We start from the raw sequence: 20,789 nt of genomic DNA, 5'->3' as shown, positions 1-20,789 counted from the left end.
TACCTTTAGCATTGGACTCTTAGAAAGAGTTAGATACCTTTAGCATTGGACTCTTAGAAAGAGTTACATACCTTTAGCATTGGACTCTTAGAAAGAGTTACATACCTTTAGCATTGGACTCTTAGAAAGAGTTACATACCTTTAGCATTGGACTCTTAGAAAGAGTTACATACCTTTAGCATTGGACTCTTAGAAAGAGTTACATACCTTTAGCATTGGACTCTTAGAAAGAGTTACATACCTTTAGCATTGGACTCTTAGAAAGAGTTAGATACCTTTAGCATTGGACTCTTAGAAAGAGTTACATACCTTTAGCATTGGACTCTTAGAAAGAGTTACATACCTTTAGCATTGGACTCTTAGAAAGAGTTACATACCTTTAGCATTGGACTCTTAGAAAGAGTTACATACCTTTAGCATTGGACTCTTAGAAAGAGTTAGATACCTTTAGCATTGGACTCTTAGAAAGAGTTACATACCTTTAGCATTGGACTCTTAGAAAGAGTTACATACCTTTAGCATTGGACTCTTAGAAAGAGTTAGATTGTCTTAGACCGTGGTGATGTTGTGATTATTTCCTGTGTGACCAAGCTCTCCTGTGTTCCTCCTCCTCCTCCTCCTCCTCCTCCTCCTCCTCCTCCTCCTCCTCTTCCTCCTCCTCCTCCTCCTCCACCCTCCTCCTCCTCCTCCTCCTCCTCCTCCACCCTCCTCCTCATCATCATCGAATAAGTTGTGTCTGTATACTGCAAATCAGCGTTAAGCTGCTAATGTGTACAAGACCAAATAAACCTTTATCAACATCATCATCGACATCATCATCATCATCATCATGACAGTCTATGAAGCATTAAAAGTTTCGTTGAATTGTGTTTGGGAAATAAAGATGGACATGTTTAAAAAGAAGAAGAGGTAATATTTCATTCAGTACATACATTTTGTAGGCGGCTTAACTTACCCTGTCCTGTGGCTCAACTTACCCCATACCCGGGGTAAGTTGTGCCAAGAAACCACTTTCTTTGGACAAGCTACCCACTGGGCACACACAGGTTGAATCAACGTTGTTTCCACGTAATTTCAATGAAATGGCGTTGAACCCAGTGGGTGTTTTCAAAACTGTAATGTTTACATGAATTTTGATTATTTCCAGGGATACACAACATCCTGAAATACAGTAGACGAGTGGAGGAAGGGGAGGACCATCCTACTCAGTGAATTTCATATTTTTTTTTAATTAGGGAAACATAACAAATCTATCATTTTTTAGATAAAACTATACTAAATATATTAATGTCACCAAATAACTGATTAAAACTCACTATTTTGCAAAGAAGGTCTACAGTAGTGAGATATTTTTTATATCTCCTGAGGATTTTGTTCACTTTCACTTACTTAGCTAGCTAATTTAGCCTACTCAAACACCCGGCTCAAAACAGAGAGGAATGATATTTACGTTAAGCTACCTGGCTAAGGCTATCCAACACTGGAACTCTTCCAAGTCAAAGGTAAGTTTACGGTTTTATTCATTTATTGCCACCAGGGTCCTCCGGTGTAACTGCTAACCTGCTTGCTGCTGACTGTACACTGTACCGATTGTAGCGGGTTTACTAACACATTAGTTCTAGTAGCTATATATGATGTTAGCTAATATGGTGACAACGATGTAGGCTGTGTGTAGAGGTTTGCGGTTATGGTATGAAGGTTTGGCTTTGAGAGGTTTTTTCATCTACAGTGTTGTGCACTGAAGTCTACAAGCGAAGGGAAAAAGTGAGAGGACGCCACTGATGTGGATATCTTTGTTAGAAATAATAATATATTTCTCTTGATGGAGTGATGCTGAAGGTAAAAAAAAAAAAAAAACTTACCCCACTCTCCCCTAAAGCATCTATCTAAAGGATACATCTAAAGAGAGGGGATGGTGTGTGTGTTTGTGTGTGTGTAGCTGTAGAGAAGTCAGAATGACATATATCCAGGTCTACAGCGTGTCACTACAGCTAACTGCCAAAATTAAGGAAACGCCAACTTAAAGTCTCTTAATTGGCCATTGGGGCAAGCCAGAATAGCTCTAATGTCTCTTAATAGGCAGTTGGGCCACTGCAAGCGAATCAAATCAAAATCAAATAGTATTTGTCACATGCTTCGTTAAACAGGTGGACTAACAGTGAAATGCTTACTTACGGGTCCTTTTCCAACAATGCAGAGTTAACGACAGCAAATAATACAAATCAATAAAATGAAAGTGACATGAGGAATAAATACACAGTGAAAAACGAACAGCAATAACAACAAAAAATAACATGGCAGGGAGTAACAGTACTGAGTCCATGTGCAGGGGTACGAAGTAACTGAGGTAGATTTGTACATATAGATAGGGGTAAAGTTGACTTGGCAAAAGGATAGATATACATATTAATAATAACAGACAGTAGCATCAGTGTATGTGGTGAGTGTGAAAGTGTGTTTTGTGTGTCTGGGCGTATGTAGTGTGTTTTGTGTGTCTGGGCGTATGTGGTGTGTTTTGTGTGTCTGGGCGTATGTGATGTGTGTCTGGGCATATGTAGTGTGTTTTGTGTGTCTGGGCGTATGTGGTGTGTTTTGTGTGTCTGGGCGTATGTAGTGTGTTTTGTGTGTCTGGGCGTATGTAGTGTGTTTTGTGTGTCTGGGCGTATGTGGTGTGTTTTGTGTGTCTGGGCGTATGTAGTGTGTTTTGTGTGTCTGGGCGTACGTAGTGTGTTTTTTGTGTCTGGGCGTATGTAGTGTGTTTTGTGTGTCTGGGCGTATGTAGTGTGTTTTGTGTGTCTGGGCATATGTAGTGTGTTTTGTGTGTCTGGGCGTATGTGGTGTGTTTTGTGTGTCTGGGCGTATGTGGTGTGTTTTGTGTGTCTAGGCGTATGTGGTGTGTTATGTGTGTCTGGGCGTATGTAGTGTGTTTTGTGTGTCTGGGCGTATGTAGTGTGTTATGTGTGTCTGGGCGTATGTAGTGTGTTTTGTGTGTCTGGGCGTATGTAGTGTGTTTTGTGTGTCTGGGCGTATGTAGTGTGTTGTGTGTCTGGGCGTATGTAGTGTGTTTTGTGTGTCTGGGCGTATGTAGTGTGTTTTGTGTGTCTGGGCGTATGTAGTGTGTTTTGTGTGTCTGGGCGTATGTAGTGTGTTTTGTGTGTCTGGGCGTATGTAGTGTGTTTTGTGTGTCTGGGCGTATGTAGTGTGTTATGTGTGTCTGGGCGTATGTAGTGTGTTTTGTGTGTCTGGGCGTATGTAGTGTGTTTTGTGTGTCTGGGCGTATGTAGTGTGTTATGTGTGTCTGGGCGTATGTAGTGTGTTTTGTGTGTCTGGGCGTATGTAGTGTGTTTTGTGTGTCTGGGCGTATGTAGTGTGTTTTGTGTGTCTGGGCGTATGTGGTGTGTTATGTGTGTCTGGGCGTATGTAGTGTGTAAAATAGTCAACCTGGAGGCAAAAAAGGGAAGTATGATTAAGATGCTCCAACTGATTATAGGCCAATGACTTGCAGCTGCTCCACAGAGTTTTGACAAAAACAGTGGAGAGAAAATAACATATCTGATAATCACACGCTGCTTTCTGTTGCTGACCAGCAGATGTCAGTGATGTGCGTTGTGAAAAGATAATGAAGCTCAGAGTATTGAACCGTTTTTCGGCAACAATTTGGAGAACGTGCCGAAGCCTTCAGAAAGCCTTGGTTTCCCATCACTAGCTAGAATGTCCCCAGTCTTGCGAGCAGCATGATGGATGATGTCTTTAACTCAGTGTCTGTGGTGTCCCAAGTCCTGAGGACACCCATGGACTTGCTAATATTAGGATAAAGTAATCCTTCTACCCCACCTTACCCCACCCCAAAGAAAGAAAAAAAATATATATTGTAAAGTGGTTATCCCACTGGCTATTAGGTGAATGCACCAATTTGTAAGTCGCTCTGGATAAGAGCGTCTGCTAAATGACGTAAATGTAAATGTAATGCTAATCCTGTCTGCTCAGTCAAGTTTGGACCCAGGGCCTTCAAAAATGACTTTGTGAAGTTGTTGAGGTGTTCGAGGTGAAAGTCAAAGGATGTTATATTTCCCTTCCCATTACAGAACCTGTTCCAGGTAAGACTGCCAACCGAGGGGGAAAAGTCAGACAAGGACCAAAACGAGACAGGTGGGGGTTCTGAAAGACACGCGTGGGAGTGTCCACTGAAAGTTGACTAGGGAACAACAACTGGAACCTAGAAGACACCCACCATGAACACCCACTAAATTTGCCCAAGAACAGATAAACGAAATAAACCCCCACACCAAACTTAAAGTCAGGAAGCAAAAAGTGGATCAAAACAAAAACAGTGAAGATCAGATAAAGGATTGTTTAAAAAAAAAAAATCAAATAGGGAGAGACAACTAAAGGTGTTAACCCTCCACATCTCTCAAGACAACTAGAGTGCTGCACCAGCCGCTCTTAAATATCACCTATTCCTGCACAGGTGTAACACCTTCTGAATAACGAGATGTCAAGCGAGCACAGGTGTAACACCTTCTGAATAACGAGGTGTAACACATACTAACAAGGTATTTATTTATTATTATACATTTTTTCATTTTAGCAGACGCTCTTATCCAGAGCGATTTACAGTTAGTGAGTGCATAATTTTATTTTTTTTCCATACTGGCCCCCCCGTGGGAATCGAACCCACAACCATGCCGTTGCAAATGCCATGCTCTACCAACTGAGCTACACGGGACTATGACACAGGTGACACCAATCGACGCACCCAACGTGCTAATGTCCAACCTTGAAATATAAATGGAAAAACCAAAGCCTGTAACACTTGCAAGGTCAGTAGAAGGGTACTATGGTCCTCTGTAGCTCAGCTGGTAGAGCACGGCGCTTGAAACGCCAAGGTAGTGGGTTCGAGCCCCGGGACTAAACATACACAAAAATTTATGCACGCATGACTGTAAGTTGCTTTGGATAAAAGCGTCTGCTATATGGCATATTATTATTATTATATTGGTTGTGACCATAGATAGGTTAGAATGGAGTCAATGTAATGGTATCAATCACATGGAAACCAGATGTTTGATGAGTTTGATACCAGAGCATATGAGCGGAGTGGAGCGGGAGCGAGCGTGGAGCGTGAGCGGACGGATTTTGAACAGAGCGCAGAGCGGCATTTTTAAAAGGACGGAGCGTCGCCCTATGTCCCGCTCCAATTTCGCTCGCTCACACCACGAGTCTGAAGCATGCTCAAGCCTGACCCAGAATCCATCTGTTTAATTTAATTTGTGTCGTCCATGAATTTGTATTTTATAGAGCGAGAGGAGCAGCAGCAGCAACAAGAGAAAAGGGTTGAGGAATTCAAAAGTTTATTCACTGCACGCAAAGGCCCAACCATAACAAGGGAGAGAAAAAGAGAGCTGGATGTAGCATTTTTTGAAATTATTTTCATGGACTATGAACCGCTGAGTAAAGGAGAACGCGAAGGTATGCAACACTTCGCCAGCGCAGCTCAACCGGGCTACACCCCCCCAAGAAACTATGATAAATCAGTACTTTACTTTGTCAAATTTACATCTGAGATGCCCCATTCACATGCTTCAGCTGGCGATCAAAAACGCCTTTAACGAGCACGACAACATTAATAGGCTGTTAGTGAAAGTCGGGCACCTGGTGAAAAGTGTACGCAAGAGCACAGAGGAAACCGACCAATTAGGTGTCCGCCCCACAAATGCCTGCGCCATTCGATGGAGCAGCCAGCTGCGGATGATTCAGTCGTTCATCTGGTTGTTCCAAAAAGACCCGTTATGGCAAAACAAACTCAAGTCTAATGTTGCTAACATCACCCTGAATCAAGTACGGCAGCTGACGCACCTTGTCAGTGTGCTGACACCACTAGCAGATCTCACAGACAAAATGCAGAAGGAGCTGGGGAACCTGGGGATGATCCTCCCTGCTGTCACAGAAATCAAATCCCTGCTCACCGATTACACTCACGCTGCACTTCCAATGTGCATCGCTGCTTTTGCAGAAACATTGGCAAACAACGTGTCAATTCGCTATGGAATATACTATACTGATTAACATCTCATTTTAGCGTCAGTGTTAGATCCCCGTTTCAAGACAGAATGGATAATCCGGGAAGATAAAGTAAGGCTGTGGTTTAAGCTAAAAGTGAAATACATGCAGATTTTGTTCCTTTTTTGGAGTGAGCGGGGGGCGATTTGAGTGGAGCGCGATGCAAACTGCGTTGAGCGCTGAGCGATAATGAGCGGACTGGCCTGATGTGGCTTTGAGCGGGGGGAGCGGAGGGGTGAACAGCTCCGTGAGCGAGGAGCTGAGATTCTCACCGCTCCACTCCGCTCATATGCTCTGTTTGATACCATTTAATTGTCTCTATTCTACCCATTATTATGAGCCATCCTCCCCTCAACTGCCTCCACTGATACAGTGGGGGAAAAAAAGTATTTAGTCAGCCACCAATTGTGCAAGTTCTCCCACTTAAAAAGATGAGAGAGGCCTGTAATTTTCATCATAGGTACACGTCAACTATGACAGACAAAATGAGAAAAAAAAATCCAGAAAATCACATTGTAGGATTTTTAATGAATTTCTTTGCAAATTATGGTGGAAAATAAGTATTTGGTCAATAACTAAAGTTTCTCAATATTTAGTTATATACCCTTTGTTGGTAATGACACAGGTCAAACGTTTTCTGTAAGTCTTCACAACGTTTTCACACACTGTCGCTGGTATTTTGGCCCATTCCTCCATGCAGATCTCCTCTAGAGCAGTGATGTTTTGGGGCTGTCGCTGGGCAACACGGACTTTCAACTCCCTCCAAAGATTTTCTATGGTGTTGAGATCTGGAGACTGGCTATGCCACTCCAGGACCTTGAAATGCTTCTTACGAAGCCACTCCTTCATTGCCCGGGTGGTGTGTTAGGGATCATTGTCATACTGAAAGACCCAGCCACATTTCATCTTCAATGCTCTTGCTGATGGAAGGAGGTTTTCACTCAAAATCTCACGATACATGGCCCCATTCATTCTTTCCTTTACACGGATCAGTCGTCCTGGTCCCTTTGCAGAAAAACAGCCCCAAAGCATGATGTTTCCACCCCCATGCTTCACAGTAGGTATGGTGTTCTTTGGATGCAACTCAGCATATTTTGGTTTCATCTGACCACATGACATTCTCCCAATCCTCTTCTGGATCATCCAAATGCACTCTAGCAAACTTCAGACGGGCCTGGACATGTACTGGCTTAAGCAGGGGGACACGTCTGGCACTGCAGGATTTGAGTCCCTGGCGGCGTAGTGTGTTACTGATTGTAGGCTTTGTTACTTTGGTCCCAGCTCTCTGCAGGTCATTCACTAGGTCCCCCCGTGTGGTTCTGGGATTTTTGCTCACCGTTCTTGTGATCATTTTGACCCCACGGGGTGAGATCTTGCGTGGAGCCCCAGATCGAGAGAGATTATCAGTGGTCTTGTATGTCTTCCATTTCCTAATAATTGCTCCCACAGTTGATTTCTTCAAACCAAGCTGCTTAACTATTGCAGATTCAGTCTTCCCAGCCTGGTGCAGGTCTACAATTTTGTTTCTGGTGTCCTTTGACAGCTCTTTGGTCGTGGCCATAGTGGAGTTTGGAGTGTGACTGTGTGACGTTGTGGACAGGTGTCTTTTATGCTGATAACACGTTCAAACAGGTGCCATTAATACAGGTAACGAGTGGAGGACAGAAGAGCCTCTTAAAGAAGAAGTTACAGGTCTGTGAGAGCCAGAAATATTGCTTGTTTGTAGGTGACCAAATACTTATTTTCCACCATAATTTGCACATAAATAAATTTAAAATCCTACAATGTGATTTTCTGGAATTTTTTTTCTCAATTTGTCTGTCATATTTGACATGTACCTATGATGAAAATTACAGGCCTCTCTTATCTTTTTAAGTGGGAGAACTTGCACAATTGGTGGCTGTGTCATGAACCCTGCGTCCTGAGTCGGTTCCTGCCTGTGTTGCCGTTTTTCTGCTCTGAATCTCCTGTTTCCTGAAGGTTCTTGAACGCTCCCTGCCTGGTTGCCGGGCGACGTTGCTAGGCGGGAGATCTCCCGATTACCCACACCTGCATCTCATCAGCTATCTGCACACCTGGTCCTGATCATCACCCTTCATAAGCTCTGACCTGACATCCATTCCCTGCCGGATCGTTAGCGATGAACAGTATGTTTGTCAGCGTATCAGCCTCTGAGTTACTAGCGTTAGTTTTGTTGTTTTGCACCTTGTTGGCTTGCCGTGTACTTACCTCCGTTTCTTTCTATCTACAGTCATTCTCCCGGAACCTTCACCCAACCCCTGCCTGGTTGTCGGCGGCTGCCGAGCCATCATTGGATCTGCCACTTCACCTCCACCAACTCATCTCCGCCGCCCGCTCTGTCCCCTGGATTATTCTGCATCGTTTTCTGAATCTGTTAATAAATACTCACCTTCGGTCCACTCACCTCGTCCTGGTCTGCTTCTGGGTTCTGGCTTAGAAAACCGTGACAGGCTGACTAAATACTTTTTTACCCCACTGTATATATATATATATATATATATATATATATATACAGTGAGGGGAAAAAAGTATTTGATCCCCTGCTGACTTTGTACGTTTGCCCACTGACAAAGACATGATCAGTCTATAATTTTAATGGTAGGTTTATTTGAACAGTGAGAGACAGAATAACAACAACAAAAATCCAGAAAAACACATGTCAAAAATATTCTAAATTGATTTGCATTTTAATGAGGGAAGTAAGTATTTGACCCCTCTGCAAAACATGACTTAGTACTTGGTGGCAAAACCCTTGTTGGCAATCACAGAGGTCAGACATTTCTTGTAGTTGGACGCCAGGTTTGCACACATCTCAGGAGGGATTTTGTCCCACTCCGCTTTGCAGATCTTCTCCAAGTCATTAAGGTTTTGAGGCTGACGTTTGGCAACTCGAACCTTCAGCTCCTTCAACAGATTTTCTATGGGCTTAAGGTCTGGAGACTGGCTAGGCCACTCTAGGACCTTAATGTGCCTCTTCTTGAGCCACTCCTTTGTTGCTTTGGCCGTGTGTTTTGGGTCATTGTCATGCTGGAATACCCATCCCATTACCCATTTTCAATGCCTGGCTGAGGGAAGGAGGTTCTCACCCAAGATTTGACGGTACATGGCCCCGTCCATTGTCCCTTTGATGCGGTGAAGTTGACCTGTCCCCTTAGCAGAAAAACACCCCCAAAGCATAATGTTTCCACCTCCATGTTTGACCGTCGATATGGTGTTCTTGGGGTCATAGGCAGCATTCCTCCCCCTCCAAACACGGCGAGTTGAGTTGATGTAAAAGAGCTCGATTTTGGTCTTATCTGACCACAACACTTTCACCCAGTTCTCCTCTGAATCATTCAGATGTTCATTGGCAAACTTCAGACGGCCCTGTATATGTGCTTTCTTGAGCAGGGGAACCTTGCGGGCGCTGCAGGATTTCAGTCCTTCACGGCGTAGTGTGTTACCAATTGTTTTCTTGGTGACTATGGTCCCAGCTGCCTTGAGATCATTGACAAGATCCTCCCGTGTAGTTCTGGGCTGATTCCTCACCGTTCTCATGATCATTGCAACTCCACGAGGTGAGATACATTTACATTTTAGTCATATAGCAGACGCTCTTATCCAGAGCGACTTACAGGAGCAATTAGGGTTATGTGCCTTGCTCAAGGGCACATCGACAGATTTTTCCCTCCCTTTAAGAGTGTGCTCCTAATCTCAGCTCGTTACTTGTATAAAAGACACCTGGGAGCCAGAAATCTTTCTGATTGAGAGGGGGTCAAATACTTATTTCCCTCATTAAAATGCAAATCAATTTCTAACATTTTTGACAATGGTTTTTCTGGATTTTTTTGTTGCTATTCTGTCTCTCACTGTTCAAATAAACCTACCATTAAAATTATAGACTGATCATGTCTTTGTCAGTGGGCAAACATACAAAGTCAGCAGGGGATAAAATACTTTTTTTCCCTCACTGTAGGTGTGGCCTTGTGTTTGAGGTTAATTGTCCAACAGGCATGAATGAAGAATTGTTAATGAAGTGTTTTTCTGGAACAGGTTTATTTTCACTTATTGGTGTTCGATACTCCCATCTAGTGGTCTCTCTAACTCTGTACTCTAGTACAATCTTGTGTTATTTATGCTGAGATGTTCAGATGGTATATGTAAAAGCAATAACTGATTATATTTCTCTCTCTGCTTTTGAATATTTTGTATATAATCTAGATTATTGCACATTATATTTGCACTAGGTACTGATTCATAGATTTTCTGATGTATTTTCTTGACATGCACTTATCCTTGAAGACATGCACTTATCCTTGAAGTAGAAGCCAGGTGTGTGTGCCGACGATTTACAGTGATGATGGCCTGAAGACGAAACATTTCATTTATGAAAATGTCTCCCATTAAATTGAGTGTCATTTAAGTTATTTTCAATTGGAGATTACATTAAGTACAGAGCTTGAACACCGTTTGATACCACATCTTAGTTCATGACTAGAGAACAAGGCAGTTTATTCAACAGTTTTCTTTCTTCACACAGCATGGGTTTACAATTTCAATAATTCATTTCTTTATGACATTTCTTGCACTATGGTTTTTTGGGCACCATGATATTTTAATAAACATCTTTATTTTGCGTTCAAGCCTCAGTTTTGGATTTATTCATTTTTTTAGACAGTGTGCGGGTCTCCAACTCTTCCAGCTAAATACACTTGGCATGCAGTTCAACACGTTGGAGTCAGTCAGCTGCTCCGCCAAGACTCAAATCTGTCCAGTTCCTTTGAGATCTGAGCTTTTGTTCTCCTTTATAAAAGAGGCTGCTGAAAAGGCAACCAGCCCCCAAAGAAACCAAAACAAATAATGGCAGGTCATTTCACAGTTGAACAAAGAGGAATTGAAGTACAAGGCTATACTACTGCTATGATGAATAACTAACTTTGATGAGATTAGCCCAGGGACAGGTGTGGACTGGCAGGCACTGTTTCTCTAGAACCAAACCTCTGCGCCTCCCCTCTGCCCCTCCTCCATCCCCTCCCCTTTCTCCCTCTCTCTTCTCTCCCTCTCTCTTCTCGCCCTCTCTCTTCTCTACCTCTCTCTTCTCTTCTCTCTCTTCTCTCCCTCTCCCTCTCTCTTCTCTCCCTCTCTCTCCTCTCTCTCCTCTCTCCCCTCTCCTTCTCTCTCCTCTCTCCCTCTCTCTCCCTCTCTCCTTCTCTCTTCTTCTCTCCCTCTCTCTTCTCTCCCTCTCTCTTCTCTCCCTCTCTCTCCTCTCTCTCCTCTCTCCCCTCTCCTTCTCTCTCTCCTCCTCTCTCCTCTCTCTCCTCTCTTCTCTTCTCTTCTCTCCTCTCCTCTCCTCTCCTCTCCTCTCCTCTCCTCTCCTCTCCTCTCCTCTCCTCTCCTCTCCTCTCCTCTTCTCTTCTCTTCTCTTCTCTTCTCTTCTCTTCTCTTCTCTTCTCTTCTCTTCTCTTCTCTTCTCTTCTCTTCTCCTCTCCTCTCCTCTTCCTCCTTCTCTTCCTCTCCTCTTCCTCCTTCTCTTCCTCTCCTATCCATTTATTCTGTTTTCTTCCCCTCTTCTACTCTTCTCCTCCACACGGAAGTGCAGAAAGAGATAAGAGGTGTGGTGTATGTCTCCCCATAGTGGTCATCTATGACATGATCTTGTCCCAGTGGATGTGAGTGTATCTGTACACAGTCTGTGGTAAACAAACAGTTGATGTCGGAAGTTTACATACACTTAGGTTGGAGACATTAAAACCCGTTTTTCAACCACTCCACACATTTCTTGTTAACAAACTATAGTTTTGGCAAATCGGTTAGGACATCTACTTTGTGTATGACACAAGTAATTTTTCCAACAATTGTTTACAGACAGATTCTTTCACTTATAATTCACTGTATCACAATTCCAGTGGGTCAGAAGCTTACATACATTAAGTTAACTGTGCCTTTAAACAGCTTGGAAAATTCCAGAAAATTATGTCATGGCTTTAGAAGCTTCTGATAGGCTAATTGACATAATTTGAGTCAATTGGAGGTGTACCTGTGGATGTATTAAAGGCCTACCTTCAAACTCAGTGCCTCTTTGCTTGACATCATCGGAAAATCTAAAGAACTCAGCCAAGACCTCAGAAAAAAAATTGTAGACCTCCACAAGTCTGGTTCATCCTTGGGAGCAATTTCCAAACGCCTGAAGGTACCACGTTCATCTGTACAAACAACAGTACGCAAGTATAAACACCATGGGACCACGCAGCTGTCATACCGCTCAGGAAGGAGACGCGTTCTGTCTCCTAGAGATGAACGTACTTTGGTGCGAAAAGTGCAAATCAATCCCAGAACAACAGCAAAGGACCCTGTGAAGATGCTGGAGGAAAACTCAGTCTGGTTATGGAGCAGTGGCTTCTTCCTTGCTGAGCGGCCTTTCAGGTTATGTCAATATAGGACTCGTTTTACTGTGGATATAGATACTTTTGTACCTGTACATAGCTAGCTCAAATACCTTATTAATATCTATCCTGATGCCTAGTCACTTTACTCTGCCTTCATGTACATATCTACCTCAAATACCTTATTAATATCTATCCTGATGCCTAGTCACTTTACTCTGCCTTCATGTACATATCTACCTCAAATACTTTATCATAATCTATCCTGATGCCTAGTCACTTTACCCTGCCTTCATGTACATAGCTACCTCAAACACCTTATTATTATCTATCCTGATGCCTAGTCACTTTACCCTGCCTTCATGTACATATCTACCTCAAATACCTTATTATTATCTATCCTGATGCCTAGTCACTTTACCCTGCCTTCATGTACATATCTACCAGTTTCTGTTTTGCCCTGTTTATCAAAAGTGTTGGAAAAACCTGTCAATAATCAACTGATTGGCTTTCTTGATGTCTATAGTATTCTCTCTGGTATGCAATCTGGTTTCCGCTCAGGTTATGGATGTGTCACTGCAACCTTAAAGGTCCTAAATGATGTCACCATTGCCCTTGATTCTAAGCAATGTTGTGCTGCTATTTTTATTGACTTGGCCAAAGCTTTTGATACGGTAGACCATTCCGTTCTTGTGGGCCGGCTAAGGAGTATTGGTGTCTCTGAGGGGTCTTTGGCCTGGTTTGCTAACTACCTCTCTCAAAGAGTGCAGTGTATAAAGTCAGAACATCTGCTGTCTCAGCCACTGCCTGTCACCAAGGGAGTACCCCAAGGCTCGATCCTAGGCCCCACACTCTTCTCAATTTACATCAACAACATAGCTTAGGCAGTAGGAAGCTCTCTCATCCATTTATATGCAGATGATACAGTCTTATACTCAGCTGGCCCCTCCCCGGATTTTGTGTTAAACGCTGTACAACAAAGCTTTTTTAGTGTCCAACAAGCTTTCTCTGCCCTCAACCTTGTTCTGAACACCTCCGAAATAAAGGTCATGTGGTTTGGTAAGAGGAATGCCCCTCTCCCCACCGGTGTGATTACTACCTCTGAGGGTTTAGAGATTGAGGTAGTCACCTCATACAAGTACTTGGGAGTACGGCTAGACGGTACACTGTCCTTCTCTCAGCACATATCAAAGCTGCAGGCTATGGTTAAATCTAGACTTGGTTTCCTCTATCATAATCGCTCCTCTTTCACCCCAGCTGTCAAACTAACCCTAATTCAGATTACCATCCTACCCATGCTAGATTACCGAGACGTAATTTTCAGATCGGCAGGTAAGGGTGCTCTCGAACGGCTAGATGTTCTTTACCATTTGGCCATCAGATTAGCCACCAACGCTCCTTATAGGACACATCACTGCACTCTATACTCCTCTGTAAACTGCTAATCTCATTATTATTTTTACCCAATTGGTAGTTACAGTCTTGTCCCATCTCTGCAACTCCCATACGGACTCGGGAGAGGCGAAGGTCGAGAGCCGTGCGTCCTCCTGAACACAACCTAACCGAGCCGCACTGCTTTTTGACACAATGCCCGCTTAACCCGGAAGCCAGCCGCACCAATGTGACGGAGGAAACACTGTACACCTGGTGACCGTGTCAGTGTGCACTGTGCCCGGCCCGCCACAAGGAGTCGCTAGTGCGCGACGGGACAGGAACGTCCCTGCCGTCCAAACCCTCCCCTAACCAGAACGACGCTGGGCCAATTGTGCGCTGCCCCATGGGTCTCCCTGTCACGGCCAGTTGCGACAGAGCCTGGACTCGAAACAGGATCTGTAGTGGCACAGCTAGAACTGCGATGCAGTGCCTTAGACCACTGCGCCACTCGGGAGGCCCTGTAAACTGGTCATCTCTGTATACCCGTCGCAAGAGCCACTGGTTGATGCTTATTTATAAAACCCTCTTAGGCCTCACTCCCCCCTATCTGAGATACCTACTGCAGCCCTCATCCTCCACATACAACACCAGTTCTGTCAGTCACATTCTGTTAAAGGTGCCCAAAGTACACACATCCCTGGGTCGCTTCTCTTTTCAGTTCACTGCAGCTAGGGACTGGAACGAGCTGCAAAAAACACTCAAACATGACAGTTGTATCTCCATCTCTTCATTCAAAGAATCAATCATGGACACTCTTATTGACAGTTGTGGCTGCTTCGCGTGATGTATTGTTGTCTCTACCTTCTTGCCCTTTGTGCTGTTGTCTGTGCCCAATAATGTTTGTACCATGTTTTGTGCTGCTGCCATGTTGTGTTGCTACCATGTTGTTGTCATGTGGTGTTGCTACCATGCTGTGTTGTCATGTGTTGCTGCCATGCAATGTTGTTGTCTTAGGTCTCTCTTTATGTAGTGTTGTGGTGTGTCTCTTGTCGTGTTGTGTGTTTGGTCCCCCGTCCCCCGTCCCGCATGAGGCCTTTTGTCTTGTGGTAGGCCGTCATTTTGTAAATAAGAATTTGGTCTTAACTGAAATAAAAAAATACCTCATACCTAATTATTATCTATCCTGATGCCTAGTCACTTTACCCTGCCTTCATGTACATATCTACCTGAAATACCTCGTACCTCTGCACATTGATCTGGTACTGGTACTCCCTGTACATACAGTAGCTCCATTGTTTTGTATTTAATTTTATTCCTCTTGTGTTAGTTACTATTTTATTTGTATTGTTATTATTCAACTCTGCATGGTTGGGAAGGGCTCATAAGCAAAGCGTTTCACGGTAAAGTCTACAGTTGAAATCTACACCAGTTGTATTCGGTGCATGCGTCAAATACAAATTGATTTGATGGTACCAATGTTGATAACCTCAAAGTCTGGGTTCACATAGAATTGATTAATGATGTAACCTCAAAAAGTAATGCCGAGTTGACGATTAGTGCTTTCGACCAAAAAATATGGCTTTAGTTTTCTTTATTTACTTACCCCACCGCTGGTGAAAACAGTGGGAGGGTCAATGTCATGATGATTACAAAAGCATTATCAAACCCTCAATGTCACTTCTAACCTAAATACCATATCAAGTTGCACATATAGAATAATAATAATAACAATAATAATAATAATAATAATAATAATAATAATATTGGAGGATATTATAGGAATTCTAGTATTTATAATACATTTCCTGTATAATACATATTTTTTCAGAGGATACACATCAAAACAGCACTATGTGTACATTTTAGAGTCTAGCAGGTTTCTGTATTACAGTTCTACCAAGTATTCATACCACTAACAGACTTGTATGAGCTTTTATATGTAAGGTAATTTTGATTTTGTTCACGGTTCATACCTAGTTATAACCATAGGCGAGTACATAAGGTGCTCTATCTCTGCAGGTGATCTGTCTATCTGGTCAAAATCACTGACACAGGTCCCCCTCTACCCTCTGATAATATGTATAACTGAATATTCTGTCTCCAGAGAAACCTGGATTCAAATAAAGACTTTATTAGATTTGCCCTACTTCTCAGAGAATACGCACCAGTACAGCTCTCTGTGTAGATTCAGAGTGTGTCTGAGTTCTGTATTGCAGTTCTGTCAAGTATTTATACCAGTGGGAGATTTTTATAAGGAATTTTGGTTCTGTACACAGTCATGTGATACACGGTATAGAAAAGTCCAATCTTAGGGATAGCTACAGTACCAACTCTGCAGATGATCTGTCTATCTGGTCAAAACCCGTGTCATGTCAGTGTTAGGGGAAGCTACTCTGAAAATATAGTTTACCAAAGCTACCTTCACACTGGAAGAAGTTCAGCTACACTATATGGCCTGTTAAACAAAAAAACAAAAAACGATGTTTCAAGTGATAATTAGGCAGGTCTGATCCCGAAAGATAAAGGAAATTATTGTCTAGTAGTTATCTACACTGCTACATGGCAAAAAAAAGTTATTAACTACAGAAAACACTACCAAGATTTGAATTCAACTACCACCAAGCTACTGCAAAATGTAGTTCAATTACTAGTTGAACTACATGTAGTTCACTACTCCTCTACACTGTCATGGTGTATGGGACGTGAAATGTCATCCTTAATTATAGAAAGCTGATGTATGGCGCATCATTGGATATAATTGTGTTTGTGTGTGTGTGTGTGTCTGTATAAGAGATCCTTTATGATCTTAAAAATGTTAAGGTAATAATGTCCGACGATACCTTTTTAATTATATGCGCTACACATTTTGCTAGAATTTTTGCATCACAACACTGAAGTTTAAGGGTCCTCCAATTTTTTTAATGGACTGGATCTTTATATTTCCCACTTGTATCCTGTTTCAGTAATAATGAAATCAGACCTTCTTCTTGAGTGTCTGATAATCTACCATTTACATAGGAGTGGTTAAAACATGCTAATAATGGTTCTCTGAGTATATCAAAAAAGGTTTGGTGGACCTCGACTGGTATGCCATCCAACCCTGGAGTTTTCCTGGACTTAAAGTCTTTAATTGCATCCAGAAGTTCCTCCTCTGTAATTTCACCTTCACATGAGTCTTTCTGTATGGCTGTTAATTTCATATTATCAATAGAAAAAAATATCCCTACAATTAGCTTCAATTAGAGGAGATGGAGGCGACTGAAACGAAAACATATGCTTAAATTACTTTGCTTCCTCCTTCAAAATATAATTTGCTGAATCATGGGTGACTCCGTCATTTGTAATCCGTTTTCAGTAAATTCGAAATGGTATAAACATAACTGCATTTGTCAAATAGAAACTCTTGTTTGCAACTGTTGGACTAATGATTACACCCTAGATCAGCTAGATACAAGCAAGAGTATGTATTGAATGTCTGTCGCCTTGATTTCTCAAAATTATCTTGACCTGTGCACCTACGTTGTAAACGTTAATTGATAGAGTTTAGCAACCTCATGACGGGTACAGGGAAAGTGTTGTATCATATAGTAGCCTAAACCTATCGACGTTACATTGAGCTGGGTGAATGGAATATGAACGTCAGTCATCCAATATGCTGTAATACGATAATATATGTTTACGACGCATGTGACACACACAGACTGTGACCTGGAACCCAGTCAGCCTGGCCCATAGAGATGTAAAGAGATCGCAACGTTAATGCCAACACTCAAAACATCCACAAAAAAAAATAAAAAATGCCAACAACGACTGATCCTCCGGCGCAGACTGAGACAACTGAAAGTCAACACCAGGATACTGTCCAACTACTACAGCAGGCTGAGACAACTGAAAGGCAACACCAGGATACTGTCCAACTACTACAGCAGACTGAGACAACTGAAAGTCAACACCAGGATACTGTCCAACTACTACAGCAGACTGAGACACCTCAAAGTCAACACCAGGATACCGTCCAACTACTACAGCAGACTGAGACAACTGAAAGTCAACACCAGGATACTGTCCAACTACTACAGCAGACTGAGACACCTGAAAGTCAACACCAGGATACTGTCTAAGTACTACAGCAGACTGAGACAACTGAAAGTCAACACCAGGGTACCGTCCAACTACTACACCTGCCATGTAGATTGTGCTGTCTTTCTGATGATAAAAGGACAAGGCCAAGAGCATCATAGAGGACCCCAATCATTACACAATCTTGCCCAATGTTTTGAGCTGCTGCCCTCTGGAAGGAGATTAAAGGTCCCACTGTTCAGCCAATTTTCCTGACTCTTCAATACAGGAACGTTACCAAAACTACTTCGCATAAACTCATTACATCCATGACTCTCCGAATGATGTTTTAAAAGAGGAAGCAAAATATTATAAGCAGATGTTTTCTTTTCAGTCTCCTCCTCACACACTGAATCACGATTATAGTAAGGATTTATTTCATAATAACAATAAAATAACAAATGCACAAAAAGATCAGTGCGAAGGCCAAATTACAGGAATCACTTTTTTGAGGCTATTAAATCCTTTCAGTCGGGAAAAACCCCAGGGCTTGATGGCATACCTGCAGAGGTATATCAAGCCCTTTTTATGTACTCAAAGTTCCATTATTAGCATGTTTTAACTACTCCTATACAAATGGTAGTCTGTCAGGTACTCAGCAAGAAAGTCTGATTTCACTATTAATAAAATAAGATCCAGATGGTAAGTACAGTATAAACATCCAGGCCATTTCAGAAGCTGGAGGCCTCCTACACTTCAATGTTGTGATGCAAAAATACTAGCAAAATGCATAGCGCATGGAATTAAAACGGTTTTTACCAAGTACACTACCAGTCAAAAGTTTGGACACACCTACTCATTCAAGGGTTTTTCTTTATTTTTACAATGTTTTACTTTGTAGAATAATAGTGAAGACATCAAAACTATGAAATAAAACATGTGGAATCATGTAGTAACCAAAAAAGTGTTAAACAAATCAAAATATATTTTAGATTTGAGATTCTTCAAATAGCCACCCTTTCTCTTGATGACAGCTTTGCACACTCTTGGCATTCTCTCAACCAGCTTCACCTGGAATGCTTTTCCAACAGTCTTGGAGGAGTTCCCACATACGCTGAACACTTGTTTGCTGCTTTTCCTTCACTCTACCGTCCGACTCAACCCAAACCATCTCAATTGGGTTGAGGTCGGGGGATTGTGGAGGCCAGGTCATCTGATGCAGCACTCCATCACTCTCCTTCTCAGTAAAATAGCCCTTACACAGCCTGAAGGTGTGTTGGGTCATTGTCCTGTTGAAAAACAAATGATAGTCCCACTAAGCCCAAACCAGATGGGATGGCGTATCGCTGCAGAATGCTGTGGTAGCCATGCTGGTTAACTGTGCCTTGAATTTTAAATAAATCACAGTTTCACCAGCAAAGCACCCCTACACCATAACACCTCCTCCTCCATGCTTTACGGTGTGAAATTCACATGCAGATATCATCCATTCACCCACACCGCGTCTCACAAAGACACGCCGGTTTGAACCAAAAATCTTAAATTTGGACTCCAGACCAAAGGACATATTTCCACCGGTCTAATGTCCATTGCTCGTGTTTCTTGGCCCAAGCAAGTCTCTTCTTATTGGTGTACTTTAGTAGTGGTTTCTTTACAGCAATTTGACCATGAAGGCCTGATTCCCACAGTCTCCTCTGAACAGTTGATGTTGAGATATGTCTGTTACTTGAACTCTGTGAAGCATTTATTTGGGCTGTAGTTTCTGAGGCTGGTAACTCTAAAGAACTTATCCTCTGCAGCAGAGGTAACAATGGGTCTTCCATTCCTGTGGCGGTCCTCATGAGAGCCAGTTTCATCATAGCGCTTGATGGGACATTTTCCATATTGACTGACCTTACTGTCTTAAAGTAATGATGGACTGTCCTTTCTCTTTGCTTATTTGAGCTGTTCTTGTCATAATATGGACTTGGTCTTTTACCAAATAGGGCTATCTTCTGTATACCCCACTACCTTTTCACAACACAACTGATTGGCTCAAACGCATTGAGAAGGAAAGAAATTCCACAAATTAACTTTTAAGAAGGCACACCTTTTAATTTAAATTCATTCCAGGTGACTACTTCATGAACCTGGGGTGGCAGGTAGCTTAGTGGGTAAGAGCGTTGTGCCAGTAACCGACTAGGTGAAAAATCTGTCGATGTGCCCTTAAGCAAGGCACTTAACCCTAATTGCTCCTGTAATTCGCTCTGGATAAGGGCGTCTGCTAAATTACTAAAATGTAATGAAGCTGGTTGAGAAAATGCCAAGAGTGTCCAAAGCTGTCATCATGGCAAAGGGTGGCTACTTTGAAGAATCATATATATAAATATATTTTGATTTGTTTAACACTTTTTTTGGTTACTACATGATTCCATATGTGTTATTTCATCGTTTTGATGTCTTCACTCTTATTATACAATGTAGAAAATAGTAAAAAAAATAAAGAAAAACCCTTGAATGAATAGGTGTTCTAAAACTTTTGACCGGTAGTGTATGTCCAAGTTAATGTTTTTAAATGTATGTCAATTGTTAAGTATTTTTTGTCTATAATGTGTTCTTCGTTTTGTGTCAGACCCCTAGGAAGACTAGCTGTCGCTATTGGCAATGGCTTATGGGAGTCTCAATAAATGCTTAAAGTCTATGAATTTGATGGTGGTTACATTCCTCCAGCCTCATCCCTCAGCTGTTTACCAAAAAGGTGACAGCTTAAGTTTGTTGGTCTGACCACTTCATTGTTTTAGGAATCCCAGATACTTAAATTAAAATGCAATATTTTGATGGTATGAAAAAGCTTTTTGCTGAGTAATAAGTCCACAGTCACAAAGGAAGTGTATGTAGGTCTACATGTTTTTAATCAATGCTCATTTTCACCAT

This window comes from Coregonus lavaretus, assembly GCF_964263955.1.
Source record: "Coregonus lavaretus genome assembly, chromosome: 19".
Taxonomy (NCBI): Eukaryota; Metazoa; Chordata; class Actinopteri; order Salmoniformes; family Salmonidae; genus Coregonus; species Coregonus lavaretus.
Note: the sequence above shows the minus strand (reverse complement) of the source record.